Source organism: Gadus macrocephalus, chromosome 15 (assembly GCF_031168955.1).
Source record: "Gadus macrocephalus chromosome 15, ASM3116895v1".
Lineage (NCBI taxonomy): Eukaryota > Metazoa > Chordata > Actinopteri > Gadiformes > Gadidae > Gadus > Gadus macrocephalus.
In genome coordinates this window covers 9,222,049-9,243,296 of record NC_082396.1, presented here as the reverse complement: position 1 = coordinate 9,243,296, position 21,248 = coordinate 9,222,049, and the positions used below count along the sequence as shown (strand labels likewise).

The following is a 21,248-nucleotide window of genomic DNA, read 5'->3' as shown; positions in this document are numbered from 1 at the left end:
CCGAATCCACAGCAACATCGTGTCAAGGTTGTCTGTGTGCTTCGTAAATTACACACACATGTTGGGGTGGGGAGGGATTTATTAGTCCTTGCTGGCTGGCTAATCATGGACAAAAAATAAAGACACCCACTCACACAGAAAGAGTCCACCACACCAGCGCTAGTACTTTACTGGGATTCAAGTTAAACGAGGCTTGGAGTTTGAACCGAGGAAGAAAGATGTTGTCGGGAAGTGATTCAGGCACATTCAGGTCCTGGCAGATTTAAATGTCAATGAAGTCACTCAAGACACTTAAACATTGCATGTTGACAGTGTGTGCCGCTATGTGACAGCACACACACACACACCACACACACACATCTCCGATTGTTCACCTTCCACAACTTGAACTTTGTAAGACCTCCACATTACTCCCAGCACCGCTCTCAATCATTTTTATGCTTGTTGTGTGCGTGTGTGTGTGTGTGTGTGTGTGTGTGTGTGTGTGTGTGTGTGTGTGTGTGTGTGTGTGTGTGTGTGTGTGTGTGTGTGTGTGTGTGTGTGTGTGTGTGTGTGTGTGTGTAAAAACTTCTATGTGGATGTGTGTACCTCCTCGAAGCAGATGAGGAAAATGTCTCCCTATTGTTGTCTCGTTTTTTCATCCTTTTTTTTTCCCCCCGAACCAAAATAGTTCTGTGTCAAAATAAATCTCTCGACTAACCTCCCGTCAACAAACAGTGGTGGATAGTCCGCTCCGTCGCCGCGGCGACGTTCTATCTGTGATTGCGGGCTTGTTCCCGCCCCCCCTGCGCTGTGGAAGGCGTTTTCGCGGAAATGATGGATGACAGTTAAATTTGTGTCCGGGGAGTGAAGGTGAACTGTGACAGAGTGATTTGTCTTGGGAATGGAGGGTTAGGGTCAGGCGAAACCGGGCGCCTGAAGGCACAAGACATTGACAAATTCATCCTGCCCGCCGCATTTCTGAAGCCTTTTGTTTTGAATCCGGGCTACTCACAAGTGACCCCCATCCCTCTTCCTGCCAGCCTCTGAAGGATGCGTCTTGATGCCAGGGGAGCTCGGCTCTACTAATTCTCGTCATTCTCTCCCCTGACAGCTCTAGACACACACACACACACCGAGAGCTGCACACACACACACCGTACACATATGCACACACACACATACACCGTACACATATACATACACACAAACACACACGGACACACTCACCGTATACACATATACATACACATGCTCACACACATATACACACACACACACACACAAACATATACACACACATACACACACACACACACACACACACGCTTAATCACACACACACACACACACACACACACACACACACACACACACACACACACACACACACACACACACACACACACACACTCACTCTCCCTGGGTGAATGAAAGGGAGGCAGGCTGAAATATTTATTTCTGCCCAATAATAGCTTGCCAGATTAAGGGCCATATCATTTATTCTGGTTTTTTTCCCGTCTTCCTCTTTTTCCGTCTTTCTTTATCATGGCAGGTCACTGGCTGGCTCGACATGTTTTCCGGACTAGAAGAGCTGGTCGCTGACAACAATGTGCTGGGAATGACCTGCAGTTGCCCTGGTTACCCAGCCTTCACACCTGACGCTCAATAAGAACCAGATATCCTTTTTGTTGTTTCAAAACAAAACACACGCCTCATCTGAAACACACATGCTTCCTGAAGTTTCTTAAATGTCTCTTGTTTTAGCACAGGTTGAATAATATGTGTATATATAGTGTATAAGTGGTTTTAAATTGAATGCTAATTTGTATCTATTTACAGTGAATGTCAGGAATGAAACTTAAATTAGAATTTATTTCTTATATTGCTTGTTGCCAGACAGAGAAAGGGTTTTTGAACCACAGTGACCTCTAGTGGAGGGAGGTAGTCAAATTGGAGAATGAGGGAAAACATGAAGAGAGAATAAGAAACATATACTACAAGAAAGAATAGCTGAATTCAAAATAATGCTTACGGTCTCGATCCAAGATGTTTGTGCATTACAAAATCAAGATTTGGTCATGTTTGTTACATTTGTCAAATAGTGCAATTTATAAACTGGACATATGTACTAAATTCGAACAGAAAATAATCTGATTTGTGATCAAATCAGAATCTGATGATTTGATTGGAATCACAGATTGTATTTTCTAAGTATCCAGTATCCCCCCCACACCCACAGACACACAAATACACACATACCAAAAGCAGACGTGTTAAATCCAAATTCGACATAATCACGCACACACCACACAGCTGTTTACGATCATTTGGAAAATGTACAAACTTCCTCTTTTACTTTCAAACAGGTTTGAAAGGTGTCCTGTTTTCCCCTTGTCGGATAGATCCTCGGGCAAAAGATACGCACACACACACACACAATCCCGATACACACACACACACACACACACACACACACACACACCACACACACACACACACACACACACACACACACGCACACACACACATTATCCCAATACACATACACGTACACACACACACGCACGATCCAAATAAATACACGCACACACACACACACACACACCACGTATACAGACACACACAAACATAACCGTACATACCGTATACAGACAGACTCACACATACACACACACACAACACAACACACACACACACACACACACACACACACACACACACACACACACACACACATAAACTCACGATCACACACCACCATCCACAGCACAAATTCATACAGTACACAGCACACACCCACGTTGCGCTTTCCCAGTCAACATTAAAAGTAGGGCTTCTTGAAGTGTGCATATGGGACTGTGTGCCAGTGAGTGTGCTAGTGAAGTGGTCGCTGCATGCTAATAGGCCAATTATGTACATCCTGTCGTGCCGCCGTGCCATTTTAAAGCTGGAGTACTGCATTAGCGCGCTCCTATTTTGACACTTTGGGCTCAATTTTCCGAACCAACTGAATGTATTAGTGATGAATGTGCCTGCTTAGGGGATGTTTGTTTTTTTTATCCGCGCGCACACACACACACACCAAAAAAATAAAAAGGGCTAACTTTTTCCCCGGCGCTGGGAAGCACGGACTGCTTGGACCACAGGGCATCCATCATGTTGTCACTGCTCCGTGCCCGGCCACCTAGGAAATGAAAGGGAACTGGAGAGGGAGAGAGTTAGGGGGGTAGAGAGAGAGAGAGAGAGAGAGAGAGAGAGAGAGAGAGAGAGAGAGAGAGAGAGAGAGAGAGAGAGAGAGAGAGAGAGAGAGAGAGAGAGAGAGAGAGAGAGAGAGAGAGAGAGAGAGAGAGAGAGAGAGAGAGAGAGAGAGGTGCGCAACAACCAAATTGAGAGTAGGTAATGAAAGGAGAGAGGGTTAAGGAGGTAATGAGAGAGAGAGAGGAGGGATGAGCGGGCAGAAAATAGGTGCCCAACAACCAAATTGTGTCACTGCTCTATGCCAAACCTTACACCTTAAATTCCCTACTCTCCCATAATCCTCCTCCCGCCCTCCCCAACCAGTATTACCCAACGTACACAAAGCCAGTGAGTGACATCTTTGAAGACAGCGTGTGTGTGTGTGTGTCTGCCTACGTGTGTGTGTGTGTGTGTGTGTGTGTGTGTGTGTGTGTGTGTGTGTGTGTGAAGGCCAGGGAACGGGGCAAGTGTGTGAGGTGCTGGGTGGAGGAGGTTGAAACGGTGGTGGTACTGCATGCTAATGTAATTAACAGAGATGGAGGAGCTGGGGGGAGGGGGGGCTCATGTATATATATATATATGTGTGTGTGTGTGTGTGTGTGTGTGTGTGTGTGTGTGTGTGTGTGTGATTCCTTGACATCCGCCCCCTGACACCTGACTGACATCGAGGCGCTGCTGGAGCAGCTGGGGGCAGTGACCCCGGCCCTCCGCTACCTCAGCCTGCTGGGGACGAGGCCTGTCCCAATGAGCTGGTCAGCCCCGATAAGGACGAGGACGACTATCAGAGATACAGGTACGCTGGGACCTGGGGCTGGGCTGGGGCAGGGCTGGAGCTGGGCTGGGGGCTGGGCTGGAGCTGGAGCTGGGGGCTGGAGCTGGGCTGGGGGCTGGGGCTGGGGCTGGAGCTGGGCTGGGGCTGGGGCTGGGGCTGGGCTAGGGATTGGGAGCTGGGGGCTGGAGCTGGGCTGGGGGCTGGGGCAGGGCTGGGGGCTGGGGCTGGGCTAGGGATTGGGAGCTGGGGCTGGGGCTGGGGGCTGGGGCAGGGCTTGGAGCTGGGGGCTGGGGCTGGGGCTGGGCTAGGGATTGGGAGCTGGGGGCTGGGGGCTGGGGGGGGGAGTGCCAGGGTAAGGGCTGACTCTGCGGTCACCCCTCACTCTGGGAGTACAGCTCTGTTCTAATTGATCTTGATAATGATGATTTAATACAGCTTGATGGTGTTTCCCTTGTGTTGCCGTGATGTCCGACAGTATTTATGCTGACACGATAGGAGAATTACTGTCGACATTACGACATAATGAAATGACACAATAAACAAGTGAAATATGCAGCTATGTGGTATATCTACATACATAATATGAAGGCAGTGGTTTTAAAGACAAAAACAATATAGAATCAGGGTTTCAAAACATTGATGAGCATATTATTTTTTTCCAATTATAGATGTTAATTATTATACATTTCATACAATTATAGACGCTCTTCCATTCCCTTCATGGGTTTTACAGAGGCAGACACCCCAAGGAAATGTTAAAATGAGCAAATAAAATATTAACCGAAACAATGAGATAGTGAGTAACAGACAAACAGCTAGCTACCTAAAGAGACAGAGGGAGAGAGAGAGTGTGAGAGAGAGACACACAGAGAGGTCGCTTTTTATTGTTAGTGATTGCTTTGTGCTTCCAGACCGCTACATTTCACAAGCTGGTTGTGGATTCGACCACATCACTCTCTAAAAGCTTTGTCAACTCCCCCTCCTGCCTTTCTCTCTCTCGTTCACTCTCTCTCCCTCTACACGCCAGTTTGCAAAATGGATTTCATGTGTGACTAGTCACTGCCACAAATGAGTGTTTACTAGCCTGCCGTAGCAGAGCGTGTTATGCATTAAACATGGCGCTAGGCCGCGAGCCATGCAACATGACCACCATGTGTCAGGGTCCTTTACATGAAGCGCGATAAAAGGCGAAAAGCATACTCTCTTTTGTCTGCTTTAGCCCCTAAGTTGCTTGTTTCGGACGATGTGTTGCCTATTAATCATTTAACACTACGACACACTCCTTCCTCAAACTGCCCTCTCTCTCTGTCTCTCTCACTCTCTCTCTCTCTCTCTCCCTCTGTTGTGGTTTTCCCTTCTTTCACTCTCTCTCTCTCTCTCTCTCTTGCTCTTTCGCTCTCTCTGTCAACCCCTGTTTCTGTCTAGTGTTTTTTCTCCTTTCTTTCATTTTTTTCTGTCTTTGAATTATTTCCTTTCCCCATCAGCTGCACTCAATTCACTTTCTCTCTCGCCTTCACTCTGGGTCTCGTTGTCTTTTGTTCTTTAATTTTTCAGTTCTCATTTCTTTCGTTGATTCCCTTCTTTACATCAATGTCGCTCCCAAGTTCCCCTGTTCCTCTGTCCTTCACACTCTCCTGCCTAGCTATCTTTCCCTCCATCCTTTTTTATTTCTCTCTTTCTTTATTTTCTTCTTTCTTTCTTCCTTTCTTCCTTTTCATTTCTCTGTCTTTTCAACACTGTCACTCACACAGCCTCGCTCTCTCTCTCTCTCTCTCTCTCTCTCTCTCTCTCTCTCTCTCTCTCTCTCTCTCTCTCGTCTCTCTCGCCCTCTGGTTGCTGCGCTTATACCTCACGGAGGACGGCTTGCCATGGCGTTTGATTGACAGCATCTATCGCCCTGTGATGTAATATTCATAAATGTGTCACATAGTAAAACATCAATTTGACCATGATGCAGATTTCATGTCTGGCGACGTTAGGCCAAATACGGGTTGTGACAGCTCTGGCCTTAGGGCGATAAGTCGTCGTCGTCCCCTCCCCCCTCCCCGGCCAAGACACCCCGGCACTGTGTTTGGAATATCAAGGCAGTACCCCCCCAATTAGTTACATGGCCCACCAGAAGTATCAGAGCACAGGGAACTGTCTGCGGGGATGTGTGCATGTGGCCAGGCGAACCCTTCACTGGCTCCCTAGTGGTCGTTGGAGGTATAACAATAACAAAGCTTTCTCTCATAGCCATACAGTCCCTGCCATGGTGGCGAATGGGGCTTTGCCGTCTGTTGTTCAGGCTGGTTCGGTTAGCTGGAGATGGGGTGGACATGTTGTTTCTGTTTTGTGGTATCAGTTTGAGCCTTCTGCTGTTATGAGCTTCATGGACTTGTTTTTCCCTGAGTACAGCAATGCCCAGCTGCACTTGGTTATGTACTCAACCCATTCCTTGTCCAAGATGTGCAGAGTAATAATTGTTTTATAGCAATTCTTAAAAAAGTATAATAATAATAATAATAATAATAATGACAACAACAATAAACACTTTGACATACAGAATGTTTTGAGTCTGGTTATGTAGATACAGTGTGTTATAGTAAAAACTTTGACACAGGACATCACAATCTCCCCGTCTGCCCCGGTGGTTATTGTGGTGATGATGTTGGTGGTGGTGGTGGTGGTGGTGGTGGTGGTGGTGCTGGTGGTGTGGGTGATGGTGGTACCGGTGTTGGTGTTGGTGTTGATGATGATTATGGTGGTGTTGGTGATGATGGTGGTGGTGATGATGATGGGATTGGTGGTGTTGGTGATCATGATGGTGTTGGTAATGATAGTGGTGTTGGTGGTGGTGCTGGTGCTGATAGTGATGGTGTTGGTGGTGGTGCTTGTGATGGTTCCCTGGCCCCGGTTGCTGGCAGCCGGATCTGTTGTCATCTGTGTATTCCAAAACTGTTCTCCTGACGTTTGAGAGACAGAGAGCATCTTAAGGCTGAGAGAGAGAGAGAGAGAGAGAGAGAGAGAGAGAGAGAGAGAGAGAGAGGAGAGAGAGAGAGAGAGAGAGAGAGAGAGAGAGGAGAGAGAGAGAGAGAGAGAGAGAGAGAGAGAGAGAGAGAGATCTGTGATGCTGAGGAACTGACAGCTCTGGTAGATGGGTCGGATCGCCTTTCCGTCTATTTTGTTTGTCGTGTTTTTTTCTTTTTTTTTCTGTGTTTTTGTTTTTAATGTATCAGCTTTGAAGCTTATTATGTATGGGGAAAGTGTCACGGCACAATCTGTGTAAACCATGTCTTATATTTTATGTTTAGCAACTGCATTTGTTACCGTCCTGAAGAGGAACAGTGGGTCTTAATGATGCTTGTGTTGTGGTTGTCTGGATTAATTTCCGGATTTGTATATTTGAATATTAGACGGGACAAAATAGAATCAAGACGTTTAGTCTTTGTGTAGTATCTTAGTCTTGGTGTAGTGAAAACATTTATTGACTAATGACTACCAGCCGAAAGATACTGAGTTCTATCCTGAATGTCGACCTATAAAGTTCCTTGAGCAAGATGCCCTTAAACAATAATTTAAAAAAATGCGTTTATTTCATTATTGGATTAGAGCATTGGTTCTCAAAGTGCGGCCCGCGGGCCAATGGCGGCCCGCGAAATCATTCCTGGCGGCCCGCAATGACATACATAATTATGTAAGTTATAAAAAAGATTTTTTTTTTTTTTTTTTTTTTTTTTTTTTTTAGCAATATTAATTTAAACAAATATAAATAAATATAAAGAGAAAATTCGACTCTCTCTAGCTTTCAATTAAATCCTTTTACATTTTTTAGTTTTAATCCGGCTGTACATTACTTTGAAAGGGTGAACCTCAGTTTCATGATTTAGACCTCACTTGACTTCACTCCCAGAGGTCCACGGTGCGGGTGCAATGTTTTTTCACCACTGGGATGCTGACGGCGTTTCCCGCCAAAAAAAAAATTCCTTTGGCGGCCCTCAGTCAAATTTTGGGTTCCTAAATTGGCCCTCAGTTGTCAAAACTTTGAGAACCCCTGGATTAGAGTATTCATTTAATGGCGACATTGTAAAATGAACCCACTTTCATTTTGTTTTCTCCTCAGATACTTTGTGCTGTACAAGATGCCCCAGCTTAAGTTCCTGGACACCCGCAAAGTGACCAGCAGAGAGGTGCTGGAGGCCAAGGCTAGAGGGGCCTTCATGAGGGTGGTGAAGCCCAAGTCAGACAAAGTAGGCTAACCCTCCTTCTTCTTCACCCTCTATTATACTGCCTAAAGCTCGGCCCTTCTGAAGTCCAACCAGCTCCAGTTCTTGATCTTGTCACATTCAGCCCTTTCTTCCGTTTTTCACTGTCCTTTCCTGTTTTATTTATTCACCTTTAACCCTTCTTTCTTCTTCTATGATCCAGTGTGCAAGTGTCGCAGCACAGCCTCCATGTCCCTTTGAAAACTGGGCTTGGCCGAGTGTGTGTGTGTGCCAGTCTTGGTCTGTGTGTATGCGTGCATGCTTGCTTGCGTGCGTGCAAGGGCATTCATGTGTGTGTGTGTGTGTGTGTGTGTGTGTGTGTGTGTGTGCGTGTGTGTGTGTGCAGGGGTTTGTGTGTGTGTGTGTGTGTGTGTGTGTGTGTGTGTGTCTTTCCACGTGCACAGCCCTGACCTCATTCCGTATGCATGAGCCCGGGATCAAAGCGGACGGGCGGCTGTCCGTTCGCGCCCGCTGAGCCGAGCGTGACGCGGCCGGCCATCAGAGTGACAGCTCACGTGCATGCTCGTCACAAGCGCTTAATTACACCCCCTGGACCGTGCACTTATTCCTCCCTCCCTCCCTCCCTCCCTCCCTCCCTCCCTCCCTCCCTCCCTGCCTCCCTCCCTCCCTCTCATGTTGATGGGGCAACAGCACACTCATTAGCTTTGTGATGTCCGTGTACGTAGACAACTCAACCATCTCTAAGCCTTTTCCAGTCCAGCACCACATTTTTCCGAAAACTGTCCTTTAATTCTTCCGATACACAAATGGCAAAGTTTAGCGAAAGTTCGCAATCATCCGATAATCGTGCCGATCATTAAATATGTAGCGGTGTGGTTCAGCGCCACTGGACCCGGTGTGCGGTGTGCGCGCACATTGGCCTCCCCCGGGCAACTGACAGCCAGCCCGGGAGGTGGAAACGGATCCAACATGGCAGGAACGAAAGCCGTCCGACGACAAATCAGAAGCATGTGAGGGGAGACGACGGCGGGGGTTAGAAAAAGTGTACGTTGGGAAGGGAGAAAAAAAAAAAAACGGCGAAATAGTTATCGCTTAAGACAATCAGCATGGATGGCGTCCTCTCGTTGTTCGTGTCAGTTCACACGGCGCTTTGTTCCTCGTGCGAGCGGAGACGAGAGAGGCATCGGAATAATTTAACCTCACGTCTGGCGTGTTTGGTAGATGGAGCGGGGGGGCTGGTGAGGGTGGGGGGTGGGTGGTGTCTGGGGGGGGGGTTGGGGTTGGAGGGCGGTTGAATGGAAACATTGCTCATCCAAAGCAAGGGGAGCCGAGGACCTTTTACAACTCTTTTATTTTGGCAGGGTAAAGTTCTGATCTTTATTTACAGAGCTTGTCAGAGCCAGGCAGAAATTGTTTGTGCTTTGCTTTGTCGCCGTAACCCTTGGAGGATAGATACGATAATGCTCCCTGTGTGTGTGTGTTTTAACTGACATGATGGACATGTCTGTTTGTGCGTTTCGCTTTCAAACGCTGTATGTAATTATTTATTCTTTAAGCGAAGCATAAATAAATGTTAACTCTCTGATCAAACTGCCGCCCCCCCCATCGTCCCTCTAACAGCAAACTTCTGTGTCTTTGCTCTTTGATCGTGTTTGTACTTTTCTGTGTTCTGTTTCCTTAAAAGTTTAAACTTAGAAAAACGTTAAAACACTCCATCTATTCAGTCGGCCTCGAACAGGAATGAGGGCTGAACAGTGAAAGCATGACTGGACAGCTCTCATGTCCTGTTTGTGTGTGTGTGTGTGTGTGTGTGTGTGTGTGTGTGTGTGTGTGTGTGTGTGTGTGTGTGTGTGTGTGTGTGTGTGTGTGTGTGTGTGTGTGTGTGTGTGTGTGTGTGGTGGTGGGGCGGGGGCTTGTGTCCCGTTTTGTCATGGGAGCGTTTTCTTCACAAAAATGTTTGTTTTGAGTGAGACAAGACATGATGTGTCAGCCGGAACATGGGTGTGTGTGTGTGTGTGTGTGTGTGTCTGCGTGTGTGTGTGTGTGTGTGTGTGTTCTCGGCGGGGCATGTGTACCTCCCGCCTCTAATTGGCTCCATCATCCAAAGCACTCATAAGCTGACCAATGACGCGGGGTCACCAATTAATGAGCAAAATGGAGAGGAAAGTAGTGGGGGGGAGGGAGAGAGAGAGAGACAGGGAGGGAGGGAGGGAGGGAGGGAGAGAGAAGAGAAAGAGATGATGTTATAATTAGATATTTGTGTTTGCTTTTGTGTACTGTTCCGCGGGGCGTCACTCAGTGCGCGGTCTCGTGGTGTTTGGCATCTGCTTTGCTACAAAGCATCGTAATTAGCTGTCTTGGTGTCGCTCGCACTCTCACTTGAGTCTCAATTAGCACACGTATCGTTGGGAGTGCGGGGAGAGAGCGGGAAAGGGATAGTTGGTGGGCTACGTTTTGATTTGAGCTTTGTTTTTTCGGATCTTGTATTACAATGTGTTGCTGGGGTGCAGATTGATAGCAGATTTATTTATATTTGTTGTATTTGTTTTTTCTACGGCCCAGTGGTTCTTAAATAACGGCCAAGCTTTCCCTACTGTTCACAGTCCACACATATATATATATTTATATATATATATCGATAGATATTATGTATATTTTATATATCTATATGTATAATATATGTCTAACAGTATATATATATCTATACACATGTATATTCAACACGGGCAACTGTAGGCTATAGTTGAATTGATACACAACCTCTCATTACAGCATGAATCACAGGAGAGGGAAGAAAGGCCTTTTATCAGATCATTCCGAGTGCATGATGTATTGGAATCATTAAGTGCACATGCTACAAGAGAGAGAGCACGGCCTGAACTCTGAGGACCTCGCTCTCTCTCTTTCTCTTGAGTCACATCAGAATGGAGTGTGACCACAGTTTAAACTGCTTTTCAATCATGCCATTATAGCATGGCAGTGTGGGATAACCACATGGTTCTGATAATGTAGTTATGGCCTTTGGTACAATATGAATAGCATAACGTTTTGATACATTCCCCACGTTTTCCTTGTCTCCCGAAATCAAATCCAGAGACATGGATGTTGTTTTTTTCTTTTTTTTGTTGGTGTGATTCGAAGAACGATGGGAAAAAAACGAAAAGAGAGGGAGAACGGAAAATACACTGATATGCTCTAAGAAAAAAAACACATAGATCAGTAATAAATACCTGAAGTAAACAAATAAACTCAGACGTTAAGACCCGTTCAACAGTTTTATTTTTTCGACGAAAAACCACGACGCTACGCAGTCTCGAAGTGGAAAACCCTTGAGCGGTATTTTGGGAAATTGGGCGTGCTGGAATGCCCCGATGTGATAATTCTCTTTGAGGACTCCAGAAGTCAGCGAATGAATGGCGTTAAACCGCATAAAGCTATACGGATACTTTCGGGAAAAGTACACCAGTGCGGCCTTGGCTTAGGTCCCACCACCTCCTCCTCCGCCTTCCTCCTCCACCTTCCTCCTCCACCTCCTCTATGGCCACTGTGTCCGCTGAACTCTGGGGCTCAACTGACCGTGTCTATCAAAACACGGGCACAGCACGTTCCGTTCCCCGTGTCCCAGACACGACGTACCCAACAAGGGCACGGAGCCCAGCGTCTCTGTCTTTGTCTTTTCCCTTTTTTCCCCGTCTGCCTTAACCCGGTAAAATAACATTTGGCCCCCGCCTGCCACATGCTCAAGAGCATCGCACAGTAGATCAGTGGATGAATTAAGTGCATGGAGCACGCGCGCGCACACACACACACACACACACACACACACACACACACACACACACACACACACACACACACACACACACACACACACACACACACACACACACACACACACACACATATACACACACACACACACACGCACAAAACCATGCACGCGCAATTACACACCAAAACATGCATACACACACACGCACACACACACACACACACACACACAGACATGCGCACACACACACCCACACACACGCCCACAGGCACACACAACCACGGAGTGGAAGCCGTGTCAGTGGGTACAACTGCTCCGCGCATGTCACTTAGATTTCGCCACCGCGCGGAATTGGACTTGATTTCCCCTTTGCGGCGACATGCGTTTTTTCCCCTCCCCACATCCTCCCCGCCTGTAACTCAAAGCAGGCCGCGTTGCAGGGTGGCTCAGGCCAGCTTCTCCCAGAATCCCGTGGGCCTTCCGCACGCGGGGGTAACGGTTCTACAACAGAATTGGCAGTGACAGAGCCAGGGAAAGTCCACAAGTGGATCCTTTCAGCCCCGCTCCTTCCCTCCGCGCGGTGCTGACCTGCTGCACCCGACACTACACTGCTGCCGCACTCTTTGCTTTTTTTTTGGGGGGCACTTGAAGAGGGTTGGGGTGGTGGAGGAGGAGGGGGGGGGGGGGGGACTGGGAGGTTTGACTGCACAGTTTCAGACACAAATGATTGTGTGGGTGTGTGCGTGGGTGAGAGAGAGAAAGAGAGCGAGACAGTCGGGGGGGGGGGGCAGGCAGAGATGGGGGGGAGAGGCAGAGATAGCGGGTGGGAGGGAGAAATGGAGAGAGGGAGGAAGAGACGGAGAGTGGGAGGAAGGGCCGTGAGGGAGACGGAGGGAGGGAGTGAGGAGGAGAGAGAGAAAAGAGAAAGAAAGAAAGAGAGATTAGGAGAAAGAAGGATGGAGAGAGGGATGGAGATAGAGATGGATGGAAAAAAGGGAGAGAGCTAGGGAGAGCGAGGGAGAGTGAGAAGAGAGAGCTGGAGGGAGGGAGAGGGAAGGGAAAAAGAAGAGGGGGGGTTGGAATTAGGTGGGTTGTGTCCCTTCCTCCTCAGATCTTTCCAGTTCATGCTCCACAGAACGTTGCCCTGTTCATCTGTGTGTTTCATAGTTACGAGTTCCCCCCAAAGCTCTCCAACCTAAAAGAGAAAAAAGCAGCCGCCCAGAGCCTTCTGAATGTGCCTTCAGTGGTCTTCGCTGAAGCATTTGACTGAACAAATGCGCCCTCGAGAAAACTCCCATGAATATGGCTCTCAACAGGGAAAAAACTCAAGCCAGGGGGAGTTTTTTTCTTTCCTTTTTCTTTCGAGCAAGTTATCACCAATCTTCACTTGTCTGCCACGGGGTCTGTGTTTCCACCGGTGGCGGTAACACAAGTCCTGATTTGTGTATCCTTTACATCACAATGCGCAACACACACACAGAATCACAGACACACACACAATATAGTTCGTATGAGGACAGTGAATACCCTTGGCCAAGTCTTAGACATCTGCCGTCCTCAGCAGCGGAAGGCCCCGGCCTGGTTCCTGTTCAGACAAATGTGCGTATTGACAGACAGCGATCTGCTTACTTTCACAAGTGAGCTTCCCCCATCACCTTACATCATGTCTGACTGTCGGCTTATGATGACATCATTCACAACATTGCTGTTTTCCATCCCTCGAGGACAACGGGGCCTGTTGGAAAGTGTCTGTTTAGGATTGTTTGGACGTGTTTCGTGTCCGCGTGTGAGTGTTAAAAGATGCCGTGGTCCTTCGCACCAGATGATTCCAGTGAGCCACATGTTATTTCTCTTAGGTGTGTGTGTGTGTGTGTGTGTGTGTGTGTGTGTGTGTGTGTGTGTGTGTGTGTGTGTGTGTGTGTGTGTGTGTGTGTGTGTGTGTGTGTGTGTGTGTGTGTGTGTGTGTGTGTGTGTGTGTGTGTGTGTGTGTTTGAGTGGATGTGTGTATCTAGGAGGATGGATGGATGTGAATGTATTTATCTAGGTTCAGACGTGTGTGTGTGTGTGTGTGTGTGTGCGTGTGTGTGTGTGTGTGTGTGTGTGTGTGTGTGTGTGTGTGGATGTGTGGATGTGAATGTATGTATCTAGGTTCAGACCAGAGGGGGGGGGTTCCCCGGCTGATTTAGGGAGGCCGGTGGGACCCGGCCCCGTTCAGGAGGCTCTGGCAGCTGTTGCTGCGGGGTCACCTGGGGGTCACAAGCTGAGAAAACAACAGCAATTAGAGAGAGAGTGACTCACACCGTCCACATAAATCATCCCGGAGCGCTGCACATCATAAACACACAATAAAAGTTTAAAGCACATTTAATTGTAAGTAATTGCGCCGGCCGGGATTTACAGCCTCCTTCAAAGCAGGGAGACACAGAAGGTGAGTGACCCCGAGTGTCATGTCAACGTTGTAATCACAAAAATGATAGATGCGTTCGTTTCTGGCCCGACGCACGGCATAAAAACAAACATGTGTGCGTGTTTTTTTTTTTCCGAAGGGGCTTTTATTAGACGGTTGGAGTGGCTGGGCTTTAGTTTCGCCTGCGATTCTTTTTGGCACTGGGAGCAGAGGGTGCCTCTGTGGATAGAGTGTGTGTTGTATTGACGTCTCCTGTGATTAGCGGTGGGGTTTTAGGGCCGGCGCTGGTCAGCAGTGAGAGGAGGCCTTTCTTCCCTCTTTCCAGAAGATTTACGGCGGCTTCATCCTCTTGGACGTGTCGTGTCACAGCACTCACTTCTTCCTATTTCTGTCGTTTTTGCGAATTAAATGTGGACTTGTTCGTGGCTGTAATAACATTTCGGGTTACATTGAGTTTGTCATAATATAGCACTTTCATAGTTTGAAATATTTACTTCCTCTGCCGTGGGCCTCATTCGATGTCTATCTTTTTTTATTTTCAAACTGAAATTCATTTTTTTAAACGCAGGAAGCTTAAGGGAATAAGATACTTCCTTGTATTAAACATTGGGGTTCAAACAGAACCACAGAAGCAGAATCGGCGAGCAAAACAATCAGGGCAAAAAGGGGCTAGGCAACCTTAACTCTCCCGGGTGATCTGCTTCCCTTTAAAACCCATCTCTCATTTCATCCCAGGGTGCCAGAAAAAAGCGGCAAAACTCCTAGTGACGTCGCACTCGCGCCAAAGCCGTCGTATCCGCCGACGCATCGCTGCTCACTTTAATTACTCTGCTTATCATAGGCGGCTCCTTCTCTCGCTTCTACTCCCGAACGTGGCAGAGTACAGTCCCAGGACGTTCTCACTATCGGGTCGATCAGCCTGGATCCTGACTATCTGCGGTCTCTCTGGTGACTCTCTGCTGGGGGACGGGGGGGGGGGGACGCTGTTAGCTCTAATGAGAGACATCTTAGATAGCGTTTTGTTTCTCCTGAAGAAAGCCTCATCGCTCTGCCTTAATGGCCCTCCTCAGGGTGTCGGCTGTTTGGTGCGGGGCCAAACTCCGGGGCCCACAAAGGAAATCAGTCACTTATTTGCGTTGCCGCCTTTCGGTTTATGAGCCAGACACCGACTGTGCCGCATTAATCATGATTCGAGTGCGGTGTGGTGCGCTTTGATGAGGAGTTGATTTTTATCTCGGCTCATACTTTTTGAGATAACTTTCCTATTTGTTCATCCGTATTCAGATTAGGGGTATCCGATAACGGTGTTGTCGTGTACAGTGACACAGTTACTTTTGACGTGTTTATAAATCTTCAAAGTCCAGACCTGAAGCCCTCAAAAGGACCACTCGAAAAGAGATTGGCTTTGTATTTGTTTAGTTTTGTTGCCATAACAAACCACAGTTTTACTACTCCCTGTAAAAGTAGCTTACTTTTCTGGTACCTGTTATCTCGATAAACAACAAATCAAATCTCTTTCTACTTTAGATCATATTTATCTGTTATTCATGAAGGTCTTGGCGTTGCCTGCACCTCCAAACAGCGTGAAGTCGAAAAAAGTCCTGCTTTTCTCTTTATGCCCCCAGCAGCAGTTGTTGACTTTCAGGAGCGTGCAAGAGATGGTGGAGGAGGAGGAGGAGGAGGAGGAGGAGGAGGAGGAGGAGGAGGAGAGCTGGACATCACCAACAGCCCAGCACCCCTCCCGTCCTTCCGTCCCTCCCCCCAACCTCCCAGAAAGTCCCCATCCATTGAAGTTTGTCCTTACAACACAGGCCCTCTTTGTGGAGTTTTTTTTCACTTCGGGGGGAGGCTTGTCAGACATATCAGGCACAAGTTCTCAAAAGTATATTGTTTCCAGCCACTTGGACCCCGTCTTCCGCCTCCCCCCTCCCTCTGACATCTGCCACTCCGCCAAGATGATAAATTCCCGCCTCATTAGGTGTGGGTGTGGGATTACAGGCTGACAACACATTAATCACTGAGCCAGGGTGGCGGAGCAGCCGTCCGCCACCAGCTACAGCCATTGTTAACCAAACTTTTCTAATGTGTCACTCAGCCTCCCTGACAGCCCCCATAATCAATCATTCTGATTGGCAGCGCTGATAGATTACACTATTTATACATTGTGCGCGTAATAAAAGCTAGCGTTTGCACCTACTGTCATTGTCGGGCTGGGGGGGAGGGAGCCGGAGAAAGAGGCCTCATCTTCGTTGAATGAGAACAAATACAAAAATAAAAGAAAAGGGAGAAGGGGGAGGGAGGGAGGGAGGGAGGAAGAGAAGGGGAGACAAACCTTGGTGTGACATTGTGAACTTTTAAAGCGACAACAACTGTCGCGAGTGGGAGTGTCCCCCCTCCCGTGATGTGTATAGCTTAAAGGCAGGCCTTTTTGCATCGCCATTGTCCTCCCTCTCTGTCGCTGCAGGACGCAGGTCGTCCTCCGCCAGGTGAATCTGTGTGCACTAGCGCTTTGTTCCAGGGCGGTTTCCGGTTTCCCTCCCTGACCCCGCTCGTGAGAGCCTGCGGTTTTAATAGTTGTATTCTTTGTTGTCCTCAGTTCGTCGCTGTCATAAAATGAGTGATTTACACGTGTGCAACAACAAACCGTCAGGACACCGTACACCCTTCTATATATATATGTGCTTGTTCGTGTCCACGGGGCCTGGCTCACCTGGATAATAGAGGTGGTGGGGGGCTAATGGTTTGTTCCCTCGTTGTCTTAAGTGAGGAAAGCGTTGGGGAGAGGAAAAAAAACTTGACTCTTGTGGACGGCCGCTACCCCTGCAACGCACACCCTCCCTGGGAACCCGTGGATGTAATGACACACTGTGTGCTAGCCTTCACACATAATAAGGTTATGTTTCTCCTTTTGGTTCATTCTCACCTCCGCGCGTTTTTTTTGTCTCGAATTAGACGTGTTTCTTGGCACACCGGGAGAGGATATTGGATATGAGCTCTTAGTTGAGAGGCTGCCAAGTATTGGAGAAGGGAAGAAAAGGTACAGGAAGAAAAAAGACAAAAAAGGGGGAGAAGGAGAGGGGGGGGGGGGGGGGGGGGGGTGGCAAACCCATCATGTTTCTGACAGGCCGTGTATGCAAGACTTTTCTTGTGAGACAGTGCGCTGTCAGGAAATTAGTTAACTAGACCATATTATGGAGTGCCAGGTAATTTAGCCTCAGAGACGGCATCACAAATAGCTAGCAGGAGGCTGCATCCCCCTGACCTGACATTGCTTTGTGTATAGCGCTGCACCCCTCCGGTGACACACTCAATGGGCTCTGTCAGCCGACGGGATTGAATTATCTTGCCTGCTGCGTCTCCGTTTGTGAGCGAGATGGTCAATTATTTCTGAGGCTGTCAGTGTGTTCGGTGGTGGGGGGGGGAGACACTGTTAGTTAGTATGTGTTAACTCTGCATCATTAAGACACCTGGCTGACAGGCGGCACGCATGAATGTTGCTTTATGTTTCCACGCCGACGACGGAGGCCGAGGAGAAAGAGGAGGAGGGAGAAGAGGGTGGGAGGTAACCTTCAAAGGCGTTGACCTCTCCGCGTTGTTAGGCGTTTTGGTGGAGATTCCTAACAAGGTGCGTTAGACAACGTAGCTGTCGGGACGAGGAGAGGGACACGGGATGACCAGGATTCATCTGATCTAACAGCCTTCAGGGTTCAAAGGGAGAAAGACTCTGTGTGGACTAGATGTTCTCTCATCCCACGCTGACGTTTAGATGTCTTCAGGATTGCTGGCTAGGCACTGCTGTCCATAACTTCCATTGTTTACCATCAAACACACAGCATGTCCTGGCTTCAGATGTTTACCTCCAAAGGTACCTTTTCAGACATTTCAAGAAGGGGATTTTGGTGATCCACAGAAATAAATAACAAGATGTTATTCACTTTTTAGAACACTCACTTTAGGCCGGATGCAAACTTGAAACAGCTAGGCTAAAGGCTAACTGAGCTGGGGAAAGGTGTGTTGCTGTTTAGATGGATGAATGGAGGCAGGATAGTGCGGTGGCTAGTGTTTGTGGGTACGTGGTTTAATCCCCATGTCCAAAATGGACCTGTAAGCATCCTTGAGTAGCATGCCCTAACCCCTATCCCTGCTCCTTAATGACCTGTTGCTGTGGATAAACGTGTCATGACACTGCATACAATAATTATCAGATGCAATTAACAGATAAAGAACAGGAGTAGGTTCACCGTGAAACTTAAATGAATAAATAAGTAAGCGCGGTTCATTACAAAATGAATGCCCTCATCAATTTTACACTTGAAAATACTCCGACATAGACTTTTCTTTGTTGGGGAGGATTATGTTTTATAGTTTTTTCAAAAGATTGTATTTTTTGCACCTCTACTCCACTGGCCCCCCAACGTTCATTTCCCAATGCTCCATCCCCCCCTCTCCTCTCCCTGTGTCTATCTCCTTCCCTCTCTCAGAGAGTCAGTCTGCTCCATAATTAATGTCCCCAGGAGCTGTCCTCGGGTCATGCACACGCCACGCTGTTAGGACAGGTAGGCCTGACACCCCCAGCTTTGTAGCTTTTGCATGCGGGTGTGTGTCTGTGTGTATGCGCGTGTACAATGGAGGTTGAAATGCATTTGTGTGTGTGTGTGTGTGTGTGTGTGTGTGTGTGTGTGTGTGTGTGTGTGTGTGTGTGTGTGTGTGCGTGTGGGTGTGTGTGTGTGTTTGTGTGCACAATGGGGATGGAGATGCATTTGTGTGTGTGTGTGTGTGTGTGTGTGTGTGTGTGTGTGTGTGTGTGTGTGTGTGTGTGTGTGTGTGTGTGTGTGTGTGTGTGTGTGTGTGTGTGTGTGTGTGTGTGTGTGTGTGTGTGTGTGCGAGCACGTCATTGTGTGCATGCCTGCACATATTAGTGTGTGTGTCTGTAGGCATTTGTGGGTGTGTGTGGTGGGTGTGTTTGCGCGCTAGAGTGTGTTTAGGTTAGAGGGGGTTAAGACAGGAGGAGGAGGTAGAGGCACGCCATGCCTCAGTGTGTGTGTGTGTGTGTGTGTGTGTGTGTGTGTGTGTGAGTCTTCTAACCTGAGAAAGGAAGGATTAACCAGTCAATCAGCAGCATTAAAGGGCTTAGCTTGTCAGGGGCGTTGCGTTTGAGTGGCATTTGAGAGAGAGGCGATGCACAGTTTCAATTATACCGGCCCGCCAAACGTTCAATCTTGCTCTAATGTAAATGGCTGCCTTTAAAGCTGTGGGTTGTCGACGTTGTGCCGACATGTCTTTCATTACGGACCTCGCCAACGAAATCCACGTCCTTCATTCACCGCTTTCTCTAAATACCTCCCGTGTTTGTATTGTGTAGCTTTGTGTGTTCGCCGCCGTAGTTACTAGATCTACTTAAATAAAGCCCCTGTGGCCGTTAGATTAGCACTCCCGGGCTTTGTATGGGGTCTAAGTGGGTACTATCAGGGCTCACGCTACTTGCCACTTCTCAGCGGCGCGTCTTCAGCTCTCTACCTGGTCACACATTGGAACACAAACAAACCACTAGCGCGGCCCCCCCAGCCCCCTGCAACACGCATCACACACTCCACCGTGGGTTCTCTGCCCATTTTTATATAAAAAAAGGCTCTTTACCTTTTTCCACTCTTAAAATGTGAATAGAGAGATGGAGCGAGAGAGATAGGAAGATAAAGAGAGCGAGTGAGTGGGTGGGTGGGTGGGAGCCAAAATGAGGGAGAGAGAGTCAGAGAGTGGGAGAGCTAATTGTGTGAATAAAGAGGAAGAAAAAATAACACACAGGTAAAGAGAACAAGTAGGGGGAAGAAGGAGAGAGAGGGAAGGGAGAGAGATGGAATGAGGGAGGGAGAGTGTTTTAGGAAGTAGAGGCCGAGGGAGATAATGAAACAGTTCTGGCGAGAGAAGAATGAGAAGATCTTGTTGATGTGGGAGAAAGCATAATGGAGAGGTAGATAGGCATGATGGAGGAGGGTGGAGAATGGGGTGTTGGTGCGGAGGTGTGGACGGACAGCTTGAGAGGGCGAGGGTCCGGCCACTGCTTTGCCTGCACATACCAGAGGCCAGCACAAGGCCAGAGAGGTCGAGTGACACTCACACACTGCTCATCCCTCACTCTGCCTGACTGCTGGAGGTGGTGGTGGTGAGGGAGGGAGGAGGTGGTGGTGAGGGAGGTGGTAGTGGTGGTAGAGGTTATGGACCTTGTTCAACTAGCGGCAATCTTGGATTTTAAGGCTAGCTAGGTGGTCAAACTGTTTGTGTAATTCAGCAGTCATTTCCCCCACCTAGATAGTGTTTACAACCAGGATGGCCCAAAGATGGCTAGGTAGGTATATGGTTAATTATGGTGTTTGGGTGAAACATTTTATTGAAGTTATTGAAGCATTATTTGTTGAAGTAGGTACAGATTCTTAATTCAAGAAGAATTGTGTCAGCCTCAACGTCAGTTTGTCAGATGAGAATTTTTCAGTTATTAACGGCATTGGGTAGTTGTCATGGGAATATCATTATTCCGTGGGCTGGTGTCAAGCCTCATTTCACGTGTCTATTTAATTACAAATTAATATACGGTTACATTTTAAAGACTGGGCTTGGATTTCTTGCTCGCACCTTCGTATTTGTACAAATCTTGACAATGAGGCTAATTATCTGAGCGATGTGTTACTAACTTTTATCAAGAAGAAAAAAACACGAAACTTGACTTGGCTGACAGTTTGCGTCAGTTAAACTAGTGCAACACTTACAAATGAGGAAAACTCAGGGACAGATTATCCTCCCTCAAACTCGCTGCCAAATAGCTTCAAGTGACAAGCTTTTTATTAATGCGAACACGAAACAATAAACTCATGCGTCACT

General features: G+C 47.8%; 2 long non-coding RNA genes across 2 annotated transcripts in view; both read left to right on the top strand.

The window, feature by feature from the left end:
- Positions 1 to 1,657, top strand: part of LOC132472793 (uncharacterized) — a 74,939-nt gene extending 73,282 nt beyond the window's left edge. Inside the window, exon 3 of the long non-coding RNA XR_009529180.1 lies at positions 1,535 to 1,657. This is a non-coding gene — a long non-coding RNA (uncharacterized LOC132472793). The remainder of the gene's footprint in view (positions 1 to 1,534) is intronic.
- A 2,221-nt stretch (positions 1,658 to 3,878) lies between these two features.
- Positions 3,879 to 21,248, top strand: part of LOC132472794 (uncharacterized) — a 28,114-nt gene continuing 10,744 nt past the window's right edge. The window contains exons 1-2 of the long non-coding RNA XR_009529183.1: positions 3,879 to 4,012; positions 8,094 to 8,220. This is a non-coding gene — a long non-coding RNA (uncharacterized LOC132472794). The remainder of the gene's footprint in view (positions 4,013 to 8,093; positions 8,221 to 21,248) is intronic.